This window comes from Cydia strobilella, chromosome 8 (genome assembly GCF_947568885.1).
Source record: "Cydia strobilella chromosome 8, ilCydStro3.1, whole genome shotgun sequence".
Lineage (NCBI taxonomy): Eukaryota > Metazoa > Arthropoda > Insecta > Lepidoptera > Tortricidae > Cydia > Cydia strobilella.
This window is the reverse complement of record NC_086048.1, coordinates 1,973,854-1,993,713: the sequence shown is the minus strand read 5'-3', so window position 1 is coordinate 1,993,713 and position 19,860 is coordinate 1,973,854. Positions and strand designations below refer to the sequence as shown.

At 36.0% G+C, this 19,860-nt stretch overlaps 2 protein-coding genes and 1 long non-coding RNA gene across 3 annotated transcripts in view; 2 read left to right on the top strand and 1 right to left on the bottom strand.

Moving 5' to 3' along the window:
- LOC134743375 (uncharacterized) overlaps positions 1-19,860 on the top strand; it is a 548,210-nt gene that overhangs the window by 173,360 nt on the left and 354,990 nt on the right. The window lies entirely within an intron of this gene.
- Positions 1-19,860, top strand: part of LOC134743456 (angiotensin-converting enzyme) — a 216,103-nt gene that overhangs the window by 54,125 nt on the left and 142,118 nt on the right. The window lies entirely within an intron of this gene.
- On the bottom strand, positions 471-9,173 carry LOC134743447 (uncharacterized). Its single transcript, XR_010128014.1, has 2 exons — positions 9,078-9,173; positions 471-597 (listed from the first exon to the last, which is right to left on the bottom strand). It is a non-coding gene; the product is annotated as an uncharacterized LOC134743447 (long non-coding RNA).

Genomic DNA, 19,860 nt, shown 5'->3' with positions numbered 1-19,860 from the left:
ACCTTCTTATGACAGTGCCTTCAAGTCTCTTATTAGGGTTCCGTACCCAAAGGGTAAAAACGGGACCCTACTAAGACTCCACTGTCCGTCTGTCTGTCTGTCACCAGGCTGTATCTCATGAACCTGATGAAAATTTTTCATAGATGATGTATTTCTGTTGCCGCTATAACAACAAATACTAAAAAGTACGGAACCCTCGGTGGGCGAGTCCAACTCGCACTTGGCCGATTTTTTTAAAAGGGACTATCATAAGACCACCATTTTATTAATGGCCTTAATTAAAAAAATAATTGGAAATATATGTTTTTATCGTATTTTTATACTTAATTGTAACATTTTTTTAATCCATAAAATTCCTATAAACATTTTACGTGACAATTACTTCATATGAATAAAAATGAACTGTCATTGAAACCGCGTCATTCTATACGAGATATAGATTGACACTAAATTAATAAGTTTTTGGCAAAAAAAATTGGTACAAGCTTTTATCGCTGACTGTACTTTTCTTTCCACAGGCAACTAACACTCATCGAGACAATTCTAAAAACCCCAAACACAATTAGGTTGCGTTGTTTTATCACATAGTTCCTATGGCTACCTTCTGTCTCCATCATCAGATCAGTTTGAACGTACCATAATATTGCAATGTCACCCTACTTATGTATGTATGTATGTGAAGTTTTAGCTGAATAGAATTATGAGAAGTGGGTCTAATTTAATTTTCAAAATTTGACCCGAACACATACAAACATTGTAAGCAGGGATCGAATACTGGTATATTTTTATTTTTTCATTTATTTTATTTATTTCTTTAACAATAATACATTGTGTTAGAAAACTTACGGACTGATTACATGCTTATAATTTAATTAAACTATGTAAATATGGGACATGTCAGCAAATAAATACATTTTAAGTAATAAAATTAAACAAATTAATAATAACTGAATCAATAAATTGCTCTGATATTTAGATTAAGGTAATATTTAAAACTTGACAATTTAAAAGTGCTTGTTGCTAGGCCTATTTGAATAAAGATTATATTGACTTTGACTTTGATTCAATAACAAGTGAAAACAAATAAAATAATATAATGTCAAGTATAAAATGTAAAAAATTCATAATTTGCAATAAGTACAATAAAATAAAATATTTGATAACATGTCAATCCATACAAAAACAAACAAAAATTTCGGTATCTCTGTTGTTTATGTATATTTTATATTTTTCCATTTCTGTTTTTTTATTCCGTAGATTAATAGTACATTATTGTCGAGGTTCGGAAGTAGCTACTTGCTGGCTGAGGATAGTGAGGATTCGTTTTAAACGGACGACCTTGGGAGTCCGTTTAATTGAATCCGAAGCCAGCAAGTAGCCTTCCAGCCGAGTCATATATAGTGCTTTTCTCAAAAATGGCGCAATAAATACAAATATAATAGAAATATTTTACAGAAGCAACGTTCTTATGTATATATTTTCACAGAAAAAAGTGAAAGATTTGGTTTGCCGCCTTTTTATTTTTTTAATTAAAAATAGAAGTGTATTTTTCTGCTGAAAATACGCCAACCTATTTGAGACACCTAAATAGTCGCGGTACCAACATTATAATAATAAGTACTGATCATCTGTTTGACTGTTTCATGGACCTATGCCTTCATTTGATATGCCACTTCAACTTTTAAAAAGTTTGGAACTCGACAAATAATGGAATTTGTATGCAACATTGCAGTCCCGAAATCGAGACTGCAACGTTTTTAACTTTTTAATTTTTTGACTGACCATAAACTACGCACTTCGCGACCTACTTTTTAACCGGCAACGTCAACTTTGCCGTCCATTTTTGTGAAAAATGACATTTCATGTGGTACTAACACATGTCTGGTTTCATGTGTGGTGTCTTACACATGAAACGTCATTTTAGTCTAAGGAATAAAAAAACAGACCTTAGGTGATCTGATAACTCATTGTCCTTACCTAAATACGTACCATTCTACAATATCAAAGAAATATTTCGAATGCTACGTGATATTTTGATTTTTAGTTATACCGGTAACGATCCCTGATTGCAAGTTAAATAAAAGCTTGTAATTACATGGGCGTTCCACATTCCCACGATAATTCTCTTGCATCGTAAAACGCAGGTCGGTATAGACACATGGCAGGTCAATGATCTCAGTGATGATGACGTAGAAGCGTTCGTTGATGACGATAGTCTGTCTAAGCCAACTTTGCACCGAATGAATAGAACAAAGTGACGTTAAAGGATTTGCCACACTGGATGCCTTCTGCGGGCAGCGGTCAGGTCAAACTTCAACTTCAAAGGTTGCTGTCAATGTTGTTCATACATAATGCGGGTTTAGCCGGGGTAAGCCACCGCGCTATAACACTTTACCAAAGAGGATATAATAAGATAGAGCGGTACTGTCATAGTAGATTTTGTAACCACAGTAAATTCACTGCCATCTATCGACACACCTTAAAACTAAAAATGAAGATTTATAAAAATACGATAAAATGTATTTAAATATGGATAAATGATTTTTTTATTTGCATTATTTTTATGATTTTGACCCATGTTCTTTCACTGATATGCGTTTAAATTGTTAAATAACAAACGAAACCGTCAACGCCATCTATACGACAGTAGGCCAAAGCTAGAAGCGCCCTCTGATCGAGAATCAAATTTTCTTTATTTTCGAGGCACGTTTTTTCCTTAAGGGGCCCACTGACTATCAGTTCGCCGGACGATATCGGCCTGTCAGTTAGAACAAAAATTTAACAGTTCCGAACAACTGACAGGCCGATATCGTCCGGCGGACTGATAGTCAGTGGGCCTCTTTAGACTGTATCCATCTATTACGGAGTTATATCTATCTTTGACTTTACATTTGGTTTTTGATTGAATTCCTTTTACGGGTAGATGTTTCACGTCAAAAACGTATCCTTCAATAATCGTACCGAACTCCTAAATAATTAACCGGAGATTAGATCACATATGTAATCGCATTACGCTAGAATTGCAGTAATATGATGCAGTAACAACTTAATGGTCGGGCTAACGATCAGTTGCACTGCGCTGCGGTTAGGCTCATGAAGGAAGTTTGTTTTGACATATAACAAATAATAGTACATTTCGATGCTAGTGCGGAAAGTACTCGCCTGCGGCTCGTGGCAAGATATCTCGGTACTCGTGAAGTAATGACATTTCCGCACGTGTACCGAACGACGTTTTTTAATACAGTTGCGAAAAAATAAGAAAAACAACAAGTAAGGAATTCGAAACTTTTATATTATTAATTCTGTGACATCATTGACATTGACATTATGAAGAGGTGTTTTTTAGCTGGGTGTTATTATTATTGAACCCACTTCAATGAAAGTTTTTTTTATGCATGTTCTATAAGACAGAAACAATTGTAAATATAAAGCATTGTACTATTATTACCCAAATATCGTTAATTACGATTATTTGTGTATCGTACATTTATAAAAATAATATCGACTGTTGCCTTTGGAAACTTAAAGCAGAAAGAAAAAACGCCTCTTCTTTGACAGGCGTTCCGTTCCATTCAGACAACTTAGTAAGAACGGTTTTTCAATATTCAATATAAAAAAAAATAGACGTGGTATAATGATGAAGAGGTAAGTAATAAAATATAAAATATGTATATTTCTCGTATTCTTACATTAATAGTAGGTTTTTATGTTGATTACGAAGTTTAAAGGAACTCAGGCAGGAAGGCACTCATTAATAAGTAGTCATGAATTGGAACAAGAATAAATTTAAAAAAATTGGAAAAGTAAAAAGCACTAGTTCGCGAAAACCAACTTTCCGCACGCTAAACAGCTACGTAAAGTAGAACTTTTTGAGCAACTGTATTAAAAAAGTATTTTTTTTAACTGGGGCCTAGCCGTAGGTATACCGTGTTTATATTTGCATTAATTTCAAATGCACCGGAGCTTTAATTAAGTAACTTTCTCAAAGACCGGTATACTAATTATTTAACTTCATTTCGGAGATAATCAATAATTTATTTAACATTGTATTGTCACCTGTTTTTCTTAAGTACGCCAGATTTTAGTTCAATTATACGTTAGGTTTCAATTTATTTTACAAGATTTGACCAAGAGATGAAATATTAGCACTAGCTAACACAGCACACATACACGAAATCAAATAACGACACTAATCAAATACTTGTATTAATGAAAGCCTGTTAAAACCACTAGTAATTATAAAGTAAAATACTACACAACCTGGTATTACAGGTTATTGACCTTCACGTGTTATAAGTACTCTTACATTTAGTACGTTATTTATTACTTATGCTAATTTAGATACCCGTCTTACATACTAACTTGTATGAAATGTTTATTGCGCACCCATAAACCAATAAATCACATATGGGTGTTTTTTTTCTGCACAGTTTCATCCTTTCTTCCAGATGGGACTTGAAATTCGTTAGAGAAATGAGCCGCACTGCGGTAACGGCGGGTGATGCACTCACGCGAGCCACGTAATCTCTTATCAGAAGAATTAAATAGTTTACTCATGAAATTATTTTCCTAGAGAGAAAAATCCTAAATCATCGGATTTCCAAAACGAACGAAAGCTTAGGAAAATTTAACAGATTTTTTCTTCTTACTTAGTATTCTTTCTAATTGTCCTTTAAATTGATATATGAATCTCCGTATCGTCATCATCATCATGAATTTATAAAAAATTCTACCGATAATACATATAAAAAAAAACCGGCCAAGTGCGAGTCGGACTCGCCCACCGAGGGTTCCGTACTTTTTAGTATTTGTTGTTGTAGCGGCAACAGAAATACATCATCTGTGAAAATTTCAACTGTCTAGCTATCAAGGTTCATGAGATACAGCCTGGTGACAGACAGATAGACGGACAGCGGAGTCTTAGTAATAGGGTCGCGTTTTTACCCTTTGGGTACGTAACCCAAAAAAGTATCAAAACTAATAACAATTTTGAATGTTTTACGGTTTGTTTCACTAGACTTACAGTAGCGGCAAAAAATCTATCAAATTCCTATTTTCTTGCGGGCATTCATTCGAAAATCCGTGCAATTAGACTTTAGATAGCTAGTATCAAGGTTCATGAGATACAGCCTGGTGACAGACAGACGGACAGACGGACAGACGGACAGCGGAGTCTTAGTAATAGGGTCCCGTTTTTACCCTTTGGTACGGTACGGAACCCTAAAAAGTGTGTGCGTGTAATCTTTACGCGCGTTTGAAGTAAAACTTCTTTGACGTTTATCGCTTGCATTTTGACGTGTCCTATTGTGCGTGTGTCACTACTGAGCGTTACTTCCGTCAGAAAAAAAATCTGAGTTACCCTCTAGTCGCGCCTAAAGAAGTTTTATGTCCAAAAAAAACACAAACACGACATGTCGTAACTCATAGTTGCATTCGTAGTAAACGATAGCATTGTTTTACAGCTTTCTTGACCCAATATTTTAAATTGAAGGCCATCGAAAGGAAACAATTGCAAAAGTATATCTCTAACTTATACATATATACGTGTCTCTTACTGTCTAGTTATGAGAGAAAAGGATGTAAGTAGTATGTGTGGTATGTGAGTGAAAGATATGAAGACCTTGAGTGCAATTTAAGAAAGTTTTGTAACTACAGGGTGCGTAGCCAAGATGCCATTCGTTTACGCTCCGTAGCGCACGAAACGCAACTGTCTCTGTCGCACTAATATGGAAAAGTGATAGAGAGAGATGACTACGCTTCGCTGCGTTAACGACTGGGATCTTGGCTAAGCACCCTGGTATGAAATAGCTTTGAAAGGGATGATAATGGGTATAATAACAACATGTAAATAAGCTATTCTTAACTCACGTGCTTTTGAGTGGATCAACTATTCTTGTTATTTTGTCCCGTCAGCCAAGAAACAATTATACCGAAAACTCGGCACAAGCACGGCTGCCATCAGTTTGACACTGACATATTCGCTCGTATTCGCATATTAGTGCGAGCGAGATGTATAGAGTTAATTACGCAGACGTTACCGAATATGTCAGTTTGAAACTACTATTATAAAGGGCGCAACAGTTAGTACAGTTGCCATCAGATACATCGGAGCGGCCAAGGTGCTCACAAATATCTGAACACGCCTGTATTGTCAAGGCGTTAAGTACGTGTTCAGATATTTTTGAGCACCTCGGCCGCTCCGATATATCTGATGGTGACTGTACCTAAATACACGTCAAGATAAATTTTAATTTGAATTTGAAATCATTTATTTCATGTAACCGTGACACATACATTTTGTTAGTAAAAAACAGTTTCAAAAGGGTTAGTACCTACTACATAGGTACATTTTACAACTATAAAATTGGCCATTTGAATTACATAAATCCAGGTGTATATAAGTGACACAGGAGAACGTTACTACGACAACAAGATATTTTAAAACAAGAAAAAAATTAACCAAGCACGTAATTGTAAATGCACTATTTATATGTAAAACAAGTATGCATAATCTGACTGCGAGGATTGTATTCGCAAACGCGAAATGTTATACAAATTAGATACTTAATATCAATAACTATCGACCCGCCCCGGCTTCGGACGGGTAGTTTAACTAATTTACACAAAACCTTTACAAATTATACACTAAAACCTTCCTCAAGCATTACTCTATGTGAAAACCGCATCAAAATCCGTTGCATAGTTTTAAAGATCTAAGAATACATAGGGACAGACATACAGACAGCGGAAAGCGATTTTGTTTTATACTATGCAGTGATTCTGTATAATAGCATCTTGCGTGTTGTGTGTGTATGTGAGCGTGAAACACTGAAGGAGAATTGATATTATATGTTACTATAGATACCTATCTGAATTTATTATGTACATAGTTACCTCGTGTTAGGTAATTTGGTGGCTTGTGATTTAATATATTTTCAACATAACTATATAATTAAATGATAATCAAAAAGTAGTATTTAATTTTTTCGGTATAATACGTAGGTAGTATTATGATAGATGATGCAAGAGTCACCAGCGATGTGCGAACAAAATGCCTAAAACTTGTCCTATGGAAAAATTTTAATTTATACCTTGTGGAAAATTCTGGAAAAGTGATGATGATACAATCATTGTTTACATGATATAGTCTAATTTCACGGATTTTCGAATGAATGCCCGCAAGAAAATAGTAATTTGACAGATTTTTTGCTAGCTACTGTAAGTCTAGTGAAACAAACCGTGAAACATTCAAAACTGTTATTGGTTTTGACACTTTTTAGGGCTCCGTACCCAAAAGGTAAAAACGGGACCCTATTACTAAGACTCCGCTGTCCGTCTGTCCGTCTATCTGTCTGTCACCAGGCTGTATCTCATGAACCGTGATAGCTTGACAGTTGAAATTTTCACAGATGATGTATTTCTGTTGCCGCTATAACAACAAATACTAAAAAGTACGGAACCCTCGGTGCGCGAGTCCGACTCGCACTTTGCCGGTTTTTTGATATGGCTTTGACGATCGTCGTGGTGATTGGTACCCATCTCACGACTTTCACTACATTTCACTACACTTACATTTCGAGGTCGTATCAAAACAAGATCAAAACCATAGCAAATTGTTAATCTAAATCGGGTGTAAATTATGTAATATAAAGTTTCAACAAACACATATTATTATGGTAGGACAAAAAAAACACAGGCACTCATAGAACCGCAATCGCAAATGCAACACTGAATGTCAATGTTACAAAACAAATGAACACATAGATAGATAGATAAAATACTCTTTATTGGCACACCTCAGTAAAAGATACAGCTTACAGAAACAATTGATTAAGGATACATACATATATACATACATACGTAGGTAGCGTAAGTAGACTTAGCTGTTAATGAAGGTGTCTTTTATTAAATCTGATTTAAAAAAAGATACTATGTTACTTAAGAAGAATTTTTTTTTGTCCATTCTTTCGATTGGCATCATAGAAATACGGGTGGTTTTTTTTGCATTTAAGTCGGTTCGATTCCCAGACGAAGCAAGTAATTTTTAGAAAATCTTTGAATGCAGTATTACTAACTTTTAAAAATAACATAGATTCTTCTTTCAGCAAAATATCTTATCTACTATATTTGAGGTACTTTCCCTGTCGCATAAATTCTTGCCCGACACTACAATATTTGCCGTTGCCACTCCGCGCGCTGGTACAGTTGAGTCGCTCGTGGCACAATTTCTGTGGGGTCATTTTTGAGCCGTAGTCTCACTTCTATACCTAGTTATTCTAGCTCGTTGTCTACTTAGCATTCACATTAAAATGTGTTAGTTGTAATATATTTACCGGGTAATTTGGCAGCACATCACGTATTATTTTCGGTAAAAGCAGATCAGGTAATATTTGCGAATGCAAAATCACTTGTTTTTGTATTTTATACAATTACATAACATGCTGCAACATTTTAGTAGAGTTTATTAAGTAAAGGAAATGTCTGTATTTGTTTATGGAAAAGCGACTGGTTAATATCAAATTTATCGTGTTAAATACAAAAAGTATTCGAAAAATCCGGCTAAGCCGATCCGGTCAGAGTATGGACCCAGGATTTTATTCAACCCGCGACCTCCGGATTAAATTTAAAAGTCGCACGCTCTTGCTGCTAGGCTACCAGCGCTTTAACACAAGCCTCAGAGCCTTAGAGGTCATTAAACTTTATTTCCACGTTTTCTAGACCATTTGGCTAAGAATTGCACCACTAATACTGCTCGGAAGCCGTGTCTCAACTAGCAGATGCAAGATTTCATAAAACTAATGCTCTCACATTAGCGATTTGCCCAAGCGCCGATAAAATAGAGGCCTAATGGTGGGATGAGGTGCCAGTGCGAGCGATAGGCGATTTCATAGCTCTATCACTTTAGCTTAGGCAATTGGTAATAAGTTTATGGCAAAACTTTCATTTCTGGTACAAGCTTTTATCCCTGACTGTACTTTTCTTTCCACAGACAACTAATACTCAACAAGGCAATTTCTAAAAACCCCAAACACAATTAGTTTGCTATGTTTTTTTTTTCACATAGTTGCTATGGCCACCTTCTGTCTCCATCATCAGATCAGCTCGATGGTACCATAATATTACATTGTCACTCGACTTACATATATATGCAAATTTTCAGCTTCATCGGAAATCGGGAAAACATTTGACCCGTACAAACATAGTTACATACTGACATAGGTACATTGTAAGTTAATAGAAAGCTTCTAAAAAAAAGTGCGGTGATTGTCTAGTAGAAGGTAGCTAAATTCGGATTGAAACTAGTTTAGTTTTTACACACTTAACAAAAAACTAACCATCTTCATGCAGCTAAGCCTTCAACCAGTACGTAACGGGCCATAATAACTTTTCACTAACCATCTCAGTTAAACGGTAGACCTATAACATGATTTTCACGTTTGAAGGGCACTTGGCTAAGAATGAATGAAAAAAAGAAGTTGCTCGTGCACCGTGCAAGGTGTCTCAACACTCAACTGGCAGATGCATGATATCATAAATGTAATAGGTACTCTCACATTTGCAATTTGCTCACACGCCAATAAAATGGAGGCTTGAGGGTTGAGAGTAGGGAGTGGTGCTAGCCACAGACATAATTTTATCTGACTAGTTCTATCGTTCTATACTGGACACATTAAAAGCCTTTCGACGCATACTGTCAGAATTGCGAAGTACCTGCTGATATACGCAACATTCTTTCGTTCGTGAAGTACCTGCGTCCTACAACAGACATCGCTGACACTGCGACCGCACACACTCAAGCAATAAAGCATATCTTACTCAACTACCGCGTCTCCTCGTCTCGAACGCTTGATACAATTCCAACACTTACTCTATCGTTCAGGTATTCGTAAACCTTATTGCCAAGGCATAAAGATCACCGTTGTTCAAATATTATTTGTTAGCATGAAGTAGACTTAGTAGGCTTGTTATCTTGTCCCGCGTAATCTCAATAAATATGCAGCCTGGGGGATTTGGTTACGTTTGCTGTAGTGTTGATCTAATCAATTTAATCATTGCGATCACATAATATTGTTTAAGAATTAAGCCGCACATTTGCCAGACGTATTGTGTTGTGATGCTCTCTGTCGTGATAGCCACTGTTCACATCTATATGACGTGTTATGATGCATTTTTTATCAGTACCAATGGCTTTCGGAGAGGTCACAAATTCGCAATGTTTTTCCTTAATCACGACGTCACAACACTCTAATCTGATTCTTAAAATCCTCTTGTTTTTCTATTAGCCCCGGATTTGCGGTAATTCTGGCCAGTGTCTCAAATACAAGGTATCCCGATATTGTAGATTTAATTTTGTTTGGTGTAACCATAGAGTAACTTATACTAGAGCGGTACTGTCATAGTAAATTTTGTAACCCCAGTACATTCACTGCCATCTATTCTGTCGACACACTTTAAAACTAAAATTAAATATTTACAAAAATACGATAAAATGTATTTAAATATGGATAAATGATTTTTTTTTATTTGCATTAATTATTTTTATTATTTTGACCCATGTTCTTCCACTGATACGCGTTAAAATTGTTAAATAACAAACGAAACCGTCAACGCCATCTATACGACAGTAGGCCAAAGCTAGTAGCGCCCTCTGAACGAGAATCAAATTTTCTTGATTTTCGAGGTACGTTTTTTCCTTAGACTGTATCCATCTATTACGGAGTTATATCTATCTTTGGTGTAACTATGCTAAGGTACCTACGCTAAAGTCCTCTAATATTCAGTGATAATTTATTCAATACGAATTAACAAGCGTAATATAGCTATCAATATTTAGCCGGTTATCGTTATTTTGCATATTAAACAGTTACGTGGTATATGCAAAACGTTACGCTAAGCGATCTTAATATGTAACTATTTCGGTGTAGATGTGAATGGATTTACTTGGTAATTGAGATTGATCCCGTTTATTTGACTTGCATTGTTTGTATGTAGGTACAGTCGCCTGCAATTATGTGTAACTCCCGCAAAAATATGTGACACGCGCGCACGCACTCTACAAATAAGATCGTGTCAGATATTTTTGCGGCCTACCATTAGTCTGTTTGGTAGGTCAAAGTTACACACGTTTTCTGTTTAAAATTGTTTACTTATAAACATTCGTATACGCTGATGACTAATATACATATACCATAGAGTAACTTATACTAGAGCGGTACTGTCATAGTAAATTTTGTAACCCCAGTAAATTCACTGCCATCTGTCGACACACTTTAAAACTAAAAATAAATATTTATAAAAATACGATAAAATGTATTTAAATGTGGATAAATGATTTTTTTTATTTGCATTAATTATTTTTATGATTTTGACTCATGTTCTTTCACTGATATGCGTTAAAATTATAAATAACAAACGAAACCGTCAACGCCCTCTATACGAGTGTAGGCCAAAACTAGTGGCGCCCTCTGATCGAGAATCAAATTTTCGTGATTTTCGAGGCACGTTTTTTCCTTAGACTGTATCCATCTATTACGGAGTTATATCTATCTTTACATATACCTATAAGGATGGCAGCACGTCACCCTTACAGTAAGCTTTAAAAAGTCTTCCCTTATGAAAATGACGTAGAAAACGCTGCGGATGTAGTTCCTTGTTGTTATGTAAATGATACTAATAGCCCCCATTCAAGGCAGCCTATTGTGAATTTGTGACGGACGGGTAACTAGGGAACCCTACACTGAGCATGGTCCGAAATGCTCTTGGCCAGTTAATAATTTATTACAATTAGCTGTTTCAAAAACTTAGCTTTGCAAGGTTTCTCAAATTTTGATGAAATGCAAGTTTTTAATTTTAAATTAGATATTTCAAAAACTAATATTTTGTGAGATTTCCCCAGTTTTGATGAAACTGCTAATTAGGTCTACTATGCTTAATAAAAAACTTTTGGTCAAGGTTACCGCTATTTCTGGTTACAATGTTTTGCATTTTAAATGTATTCATCAATGGGCATTACTTTTATGTAAATATAATCGATTGAGACTTCACTTTATATCACTTTTGTTCATGTTTTGAATATTTATATCGGTTACGAATACACATTTGTAATTCCGAAATCTAGTCATCGTGACAAATAAGCATACCGCATATTGCCTTATGAAAAACAGCTACCGCTGCCTATGGAAACTGCGGCTCTAGAGCTAAGAGGTGTTACATGCGCGTAGCCGACACTTTATAATTATTAGTTACTAGCTTTTGCCCGCGACTTCGTCTGCGTGGACTTAGTAACCGCAGCTAGAGTAAGAATAGCGCCTGGAAAAAATCTCATAGCAATCTAAATTTGAGCATATTATGCACAAATTAGCAGGCACTTCGTTAATTATCTCAATTCCACCCCGCTTTTTACTTTCTTAAGGTGATGATGATGATGATTTTCGGGATAAAAACTATCCTATGTCCTTCTCAGGGACTCAACCTATCTCTATGCCAAATTTCATCTAAATCGATTCAGCTGTTTAAGCGTGAAGAGGGAACAGACAGACAGACAGACAGACACACTTTCGCATTTATAATATTAAGTATGGATGTATTAGCATCCGATTCCATCACAATATACATTTGTTTAAATAATATAATGATGGTGGCAAACAGGAATACAGCCCGAGATGGTTAGCGGTAACCGTAGCCCATGGATGCCTGTGATGTCAGCAACAGTGATGTCGACAATTGTCGCACCTGTCACCGTGGTGAAATAGGGGCCTGGTCAATTCTAACGTACACTAATATCATAACGGTATCTAAATGATGTCATTCAGATATCGTGCATTTCGCTCGTACTTGTCCGTACATGTGTTGGCGCGGGCGAGACGCACAATAACTAAATAACATCATTTAAATATCATTCTGATGTCAACGTTCGAATTGGTTTGTATGTTTCTGTACTTAATGTAAGAACTTACAATATTTAACAGCGAATCCAAAAACAGATAAGGTGCGTTGGGATAAGATTTAACGGGTTTTTCGTGAGGGATAAGACAAAATCGTTCGTATGCCGAAGCATTACGGGCGACTTTTCATCTTACCCCGCATGAAAAACCCGTTCAAATTTATCCCAACGCACCCCAGGTACCAAACTATCAGTTAAATACTATAAGGTAAGGTTATCATTAGTAATACTTATTAATCGCTTTATATAATATGAAATTGGGTAATGAGCGTTTGATTTGGCAAATCGTTATGAATTCAGTGCAGGTAAGTGCCTTGCAATAGTCTAGTATTTACTAACTTTTAAATACGTATCATGAATATGAAGTATGTTTTGTAAAATTAACTCTACTAGACTTGTTTATAATAATGAAAAAAAAAAAAAATTCACCGCCTCAGAGACGAACATACGACTTATGTGGTTTTCTTATTCACCTTAGACCCTATGTTTTTAGGGTTCAGTACCTAAAGGGTAAAAACGGGACCCTATTACTAAGACTCCTCTGTCCGTCTGTCTATCTGACCAGGCTGTATCTCATGAACCGTGATAGCTAGATAATTTAAATATTCACAGGTGATGTATTTCTGTTGCCGCTATAACAACAAATACTAAAGAGTACGGAACCCTCGGTGCGCGAGTCCCGACTCGCACTTGTCCGTTGTTTTTTATAATGAACACCTCATTTCGCTTTAATAGCCGTCTAGATCCCACCAACCATAAGAGGAAAAGGAAAGACCACGCCTCCATGCAAACGTAGTCCCGATTTTCCTCTCTGGATATTGACGTTATGGAAAATATATTAACATAATTTGATATTAACCATAGTCAGCTCCTTCGTTTGACTTTTTTAGATATTTTGATTACCTATTACAAGAATTAGAAGCAAAACAAATTCCATACAAATTTTCAAATGCTCCTGACTAGGAAACTATAAATTAGGAAATCTCAAACGAATGGACGTATCTCTAGTTGATATACAAATGTGACGTTTTCAACCAAAAGGTACCACATTGTCGCTTGTCGATAAGGTTGATTTCTAATTGAAGCTATATGGAAATAGCGCCTTACTGACAAGCGACAATAAGTACCCTTTTGGTTGAAAATGGCACAAATAATTGTGTAAATTTCTTGTTTTTGTCAAAATTGTTTACAGCCTGTATAGGATTAGAAAGAAACCATAATAAGCAGTAAACACTCAGATTATCGAGCTGGTAATGTTGAGAAAAACGTGTGCATCTTGATAATACGATCACGTAACTAGTGATGGGATGAGCCGCCATTATAATAATATACTCTTATCGGCTATCGATAAAATTAAATTTTGAAGTACTACATAACGATAGCACACAAAATAAGGAGATATTTTAGCTTCTTCCAAAATTAAACGTTTCTTTTTAGGGTTCCGTACCCAAAGGGTAAAAACGGGACCCTATTACTAAGACTCCTCTGTCTGTCTGTCTATCACCAGGCTGTATATCATGAACCGTGATAGCTAGGAAGTTGAAATTTTCACAGGTGATGTATTTATGTTCCCGCTATAACAAAAAATACTAAAAAAGTACGGAACCCTCGGGGGTCGAGTCCGACTCGCACTTGGCCGATTTTTTTCCACACGCTTTAAAAAGGTACTGTTTTATTTAGATCAGTACGGTTTCACTCACTATTATTTTTAATCGCTTTTGGCGACATGTTTCGGATTGTTTGAGAATCCTTCCTCAAGCACGAGTGTCCGCGGCGGTTGTACGTCGTGCACCGTCGTTGTAATATTTTGAAATATGCCTCACGATAGTTTAAGTTCGAGGTACTGTTTTATCATGACTAATTAAAAGCGAAGGCCATGCAGTCAATTCGTTTATAATTTATCAATACACCAGTTTATTTATTTAAGACGGTTACATTAAGACATTCTCAGCTCGGCGTATTGCACATAAACCCCCGAGCACTAATGAATCGATTATTTCCGTAATAAATGGTATTTATCCTAGAAAGTTTAGTAATCGTAATTGTATAATGACACGAATTTGATTTCCCGCTATATAAAATCAGAGATAAATAAATAAATAATACAAACAAATTTTAAATCGCTTTAGTCCCGATAATTGTAGTTGGCGTCACATGGTCAAATCTCAGACCCATACATATGTTAAGTATGTAGGCCTTGACCTACGCGTAAAGGAGCCCACTGACTATCAGTCCGCCGGACGATATCGGCCTGTCAGTTGTTCGGAACTGTCAAATTTTTGTTCTAACTGACAGGCCAATATCGTCCGGCGGACTGATAGTCAGTGGGCCCCTTAAAATCTTGGCGTAGCGCCATCTCGTTAGCTTTCTAGGGAAGTTAAGATAGATAAGAGTGAATAGGCTGTTACTGAACCGGTGAGCTCCATCTTAGGCCCTGTCTTCACTTTCCATCAGGTGTGACTAGGGCCAATCGCCGATCAGTTTATAATAAAAAAATAAAAATAAAAACGCTAAATAAATACACTATTGTTTTTAGATCTCAAAAGTCCAATGACCAGTTTTTATAATTTATTTATCCCTTTTTCATACACTGATCGTAACCACGTATGACACATTAATTGACTAGATTCCGCATTATGCATTAGAATGCGCATAGCATAACGGAGATTATCACACGAGCACAGATAACGGCTTGCGTGGCATCGACTCGGTGACGTCACTAGCTTGCGTAAGATGCTTCCGTCGATTTAATTGCACAGCACTAGCGCGAACTAGGTAGTGGTGGGTGCAAAAGTGTTGTGTTATATGGTAAAAAGGCATTTATTAAAAAAAAAAAACAATATTACCATACAATAAACGCTAACGAGTTAAGGAAAAGAGTCTTGTGTTTAAATAGTATCTTATACAATCGTGATATAATAGACAGCTTTTCAGTCGAGTACCGTGTTTAAGCAACGAAGCTTGCTGAGTTGCTTAAGTTAAGGTACGAGATTGAAAAGCTTGATTATATCACTATTGTATACAATACTTTTTCTACGAGACAAAAAAATAATACTTTCAACTAGTAGAATCATATACTTAAGTAAACAAACCAAAAGTATACAGCTAAGATACGCGAGCTGCCGCGACCCGCGATACCTTCATACTCGTACGCGCCCCGGCCGCCGGGCCGGCGCCCCCGGCGGGTTGGTCAACGACACCTCCTCGTAACTCATGAGACCCTGGTACCTGCTCCGCGCTAAATTCAATTTTAAGACAGTTTTTTTCTCGATTTTGGCCACCGTAGCCTATGGAGACTAACAAGCAACGCTAAGCGGTTTTCGTAGGATATGGATCTTGCTATATGAAGGGTATCACATGCGCCTTTATGACTTATGAAGCAATTGTTGGCCTACCAATCACAAAGCAGATACGACGCAGCAGCGTGTTTAAGTAGACTAATTTGCATTGAATCGAGTCTCCTTAAACAAGAAATATTTTAGTAAAATGTATGAAGTTCTATTTTCAAAATTTTTATTATTGACTAAACCGTATCGATAAAATTCTTATGCTTGAGTCGGAAGTGCCATAGACTATCCAACGTTGAAAAGAGTAAGGTTGTAGTGTTGTATGTGAAGTCGTAATACACAGATTATACTCGACGAGTAGAAAAAATATATATTTTGATGATATTATTGATGCTTAAACTTAAATCCAAGCAAAACTATAGATGTGAATGGAAAAATTAATCAGTCCCTATTTTATTCTCTCATCGTATTTTTATAGTGGCATTCATAACTATTTGTTTCAATGGTGTATATAAAACAGATATACTACATTCAGAGACATACTTTATAAGCTGTTAGTGCGATTTTTGCTGTAACACCCGTGACTAAGTCTGTAGACTCTGTAGTCACGATGTTTTTACCATAGCAATTTCGGGCATAAAATACATATGTTAAAATTAAAAGACAAAAATTCAATAACCTCGTTAGTTTGAATGTACATTAAAATGTACATATTCATTGCAATCTAATTTGAACCTTTTGATGAAACAAATGGAGTAGCATTTCTTTTGTTTCACTGCGTTGTAAAACAAACGAAATTCGTTCCAATTTATACTTATAGAATCAGGTTCAAATTAAAAATTGAAAAACTTTATATGGTGAGTCTTACGAGGATAACATTAAATATGTTTAATACACCTATCACCTATCTATAGTGTTAAGTAAGCATAATAGAGCACTCAAGTGGAAACCATATTACATAAATGCCAATAACACTTGCGCGCGTCACTATCCCCAGAGCAGCTCCCGCGCACCGCTTCCCCATTTTTTATCGATCGTCGTGCGACATTTCCCTTCGTTCTTATCACTTACTATATTCCTCATTAGTGAATTGGTGTAGTAACCTAGTTAGTAAGATAGTAAAGAGTCACAATAAATTTTTCATTGTTAGCTTAATTAACGTTACAAACCGTCTCGTATTAGCTGCTCTGATTAAGATATAAGAACTATCCTAGTTTTAAGGCATGCAATTTTAAAACGTAATTATAACTAGCAGTAAATTAATGAAGATTTTAACCTCCATACCGTCGCATGCGCTTTCATTATTGTAGGGGCACTATTTTCTATTTTAGTATTTTTAGCTTTGTGCGTATGGCCATAATTTCGAGCTACGTAAGATTGGACTACACACTGTTGTAAGAATTGAAGCAACGTTTTCGGCCATAATGAATAAATTTCTCTTTCAACTTACTCTAGATCTAATCCTATTTCTATCTCTTTCATTCAATCAATCATTCTTCCCTTTCTTTCTAATGTCTATTCAAGTATACTGTCTCATTCACTCAATACGTTTCAGTTTACACAGTAACCAATGCACCTTACATGCACTGAAATATCTCTTCTTCTTCCTGCCCTTATCCCGTTATGTGGGGTCGGCACAACATGTTTTTCTCTTCCATTCTCCTCTATCTTTCGTCACCTCAGCACTCACTCCTTTCTTTCTCATATCCTCTTTCACACAATCCGTCCACTCATCATCTCACTCACTCAATCATCCATGCACTCTGAAATATATATGTGCAAATAGACACTCTTTGCACATGTACATATATTTCACACACACACTGTCATAGGCTCAAAAGTGCAATGAAATAATTATAAATATCGATAATTATTTAAATTATTTTATTCATTTTTAATAATGTTTGTAAACATACGAAGCCACATCCTTCCTTTTTTTTAAATGCAAAAATTTGAAAATAATTTATTTGAAACAACACAGTCTTAAAATTAACAGTACTTTTGTAATTTGTTGTCTCAAAGAGGATACCACTCAGCATTTGTCGGAAACCATATAAACGGACCACCAAATGTACAACCATATCAAAAACAGTTTTTTTTTTATCTTAATAGGCTCCTATTGTCCACTGCCATAGAATAAATAATATTGGTACAGAAGATTCACTCTCTAACAAAACGACAGATATAACCGCTAGGTGGCGCTAGCGCGAGCAGGCGTCCCTTCCGTAGCGGTGCGCGGCAACTACTATGGCTAGACACCAAAATTGGTGTAGGCCCCATGTACTTGTAGCGACGCGACGAAATCTCGGAGTGAACCACGCCTGCCACTGCCTGCAGTCATATGTTTTTGTGTGTTTACCTTTACTTAAACTCATAAACGTACTAATTGGAATGTTAAAAGTCGTGTTGCAATCTGTACGAATATAGCCACCATTAGTAAAATAATTCGATTACCAAATTCGATTATTATTAAAAAAACTTGCCTTGATACTTTTACAATTCAATGACAAATATGTATGTGTTGTGAAATATAGAAAGTGAACCATATGTATAACGGATATTATGGATATGACGACTTGAACTATTCTACTTTTTGGAGTGTTTGAATACGCCTAGAAGTTATAAATTCTAGTAATTCTGAGCTACCTACATATATCTTAAGAGGGAAGTATAGCTTTGCGATCCTAACGAAATTAAGGTACTTTTTCTATAAAATTTCCATTTCGGGAGAAAACGTTTTCCACTTACTAAATCTTAACAAATCCCTTTGATTTTAATGTCGATCGCTTCAGCATGATATATTCTAGGTTTATTGGTTTTGTTTTTTAAAATCATTTTTTTTGTATTGCAAATTAAAAAAAAACCGGCCATGTGCGAGTCGGACTCGCCCACCGAGGGTTCCGTACTTTTTAATATTCGTTGTTATAGCGGCAACAGAAATACATCATCTGTGAAAATTTCAACTGACTAGCTATCACGGTTCATGAGACCTGCCTGGCTGCTACCTGGTGACAGACAGACGGACAGCGGAGTCTTAGTAATAGGGTCCCGTTTTTACGCTTTGGGTACGGAACCCTAAAAAAAGTTTTTCATTGTGTCAATAATGTACTAAAAAATCACGAAGAATGGAACATATTTAGAAGTGGAAAAACATTTTCCGATTTTTATGGACAAGTACGTAGTATACTTCCCTCTTAAGTAACGCATGATGTGGAGAAATATATGACAAAAAACATCGTGTTTGTCAAGTGTTTGTGTTCTAAATACTAAAGATATAAAATTGGTTATAAATAACTCGTTTATATCAAAAGTTAAGCTTTATGAATAGTGATCCAGCCTATTTGCAATCTGCCGGTAGCCTGCCAAGCTATATGTTGTAATCGGTTTATTAGCTTCGTAATTTACACGATCATGACGGCACAACTCACAAGTCTTGCCAAGCGAGTATATGAGTGGTTCTCTACCTGGTTAGGCCCTGTGAACCTACCGCAATAAAAAGTAATTCGAATTTTATCTGCCTCTTTATCGATCGAATATGCAAAAGCGATAGAAAGGGAGATAACACAGACAGACAGGTTTTTAAAGGGTCGGCAACGCGCGTGTAATATCTCCGGTGTTGCAGGCGTCCAT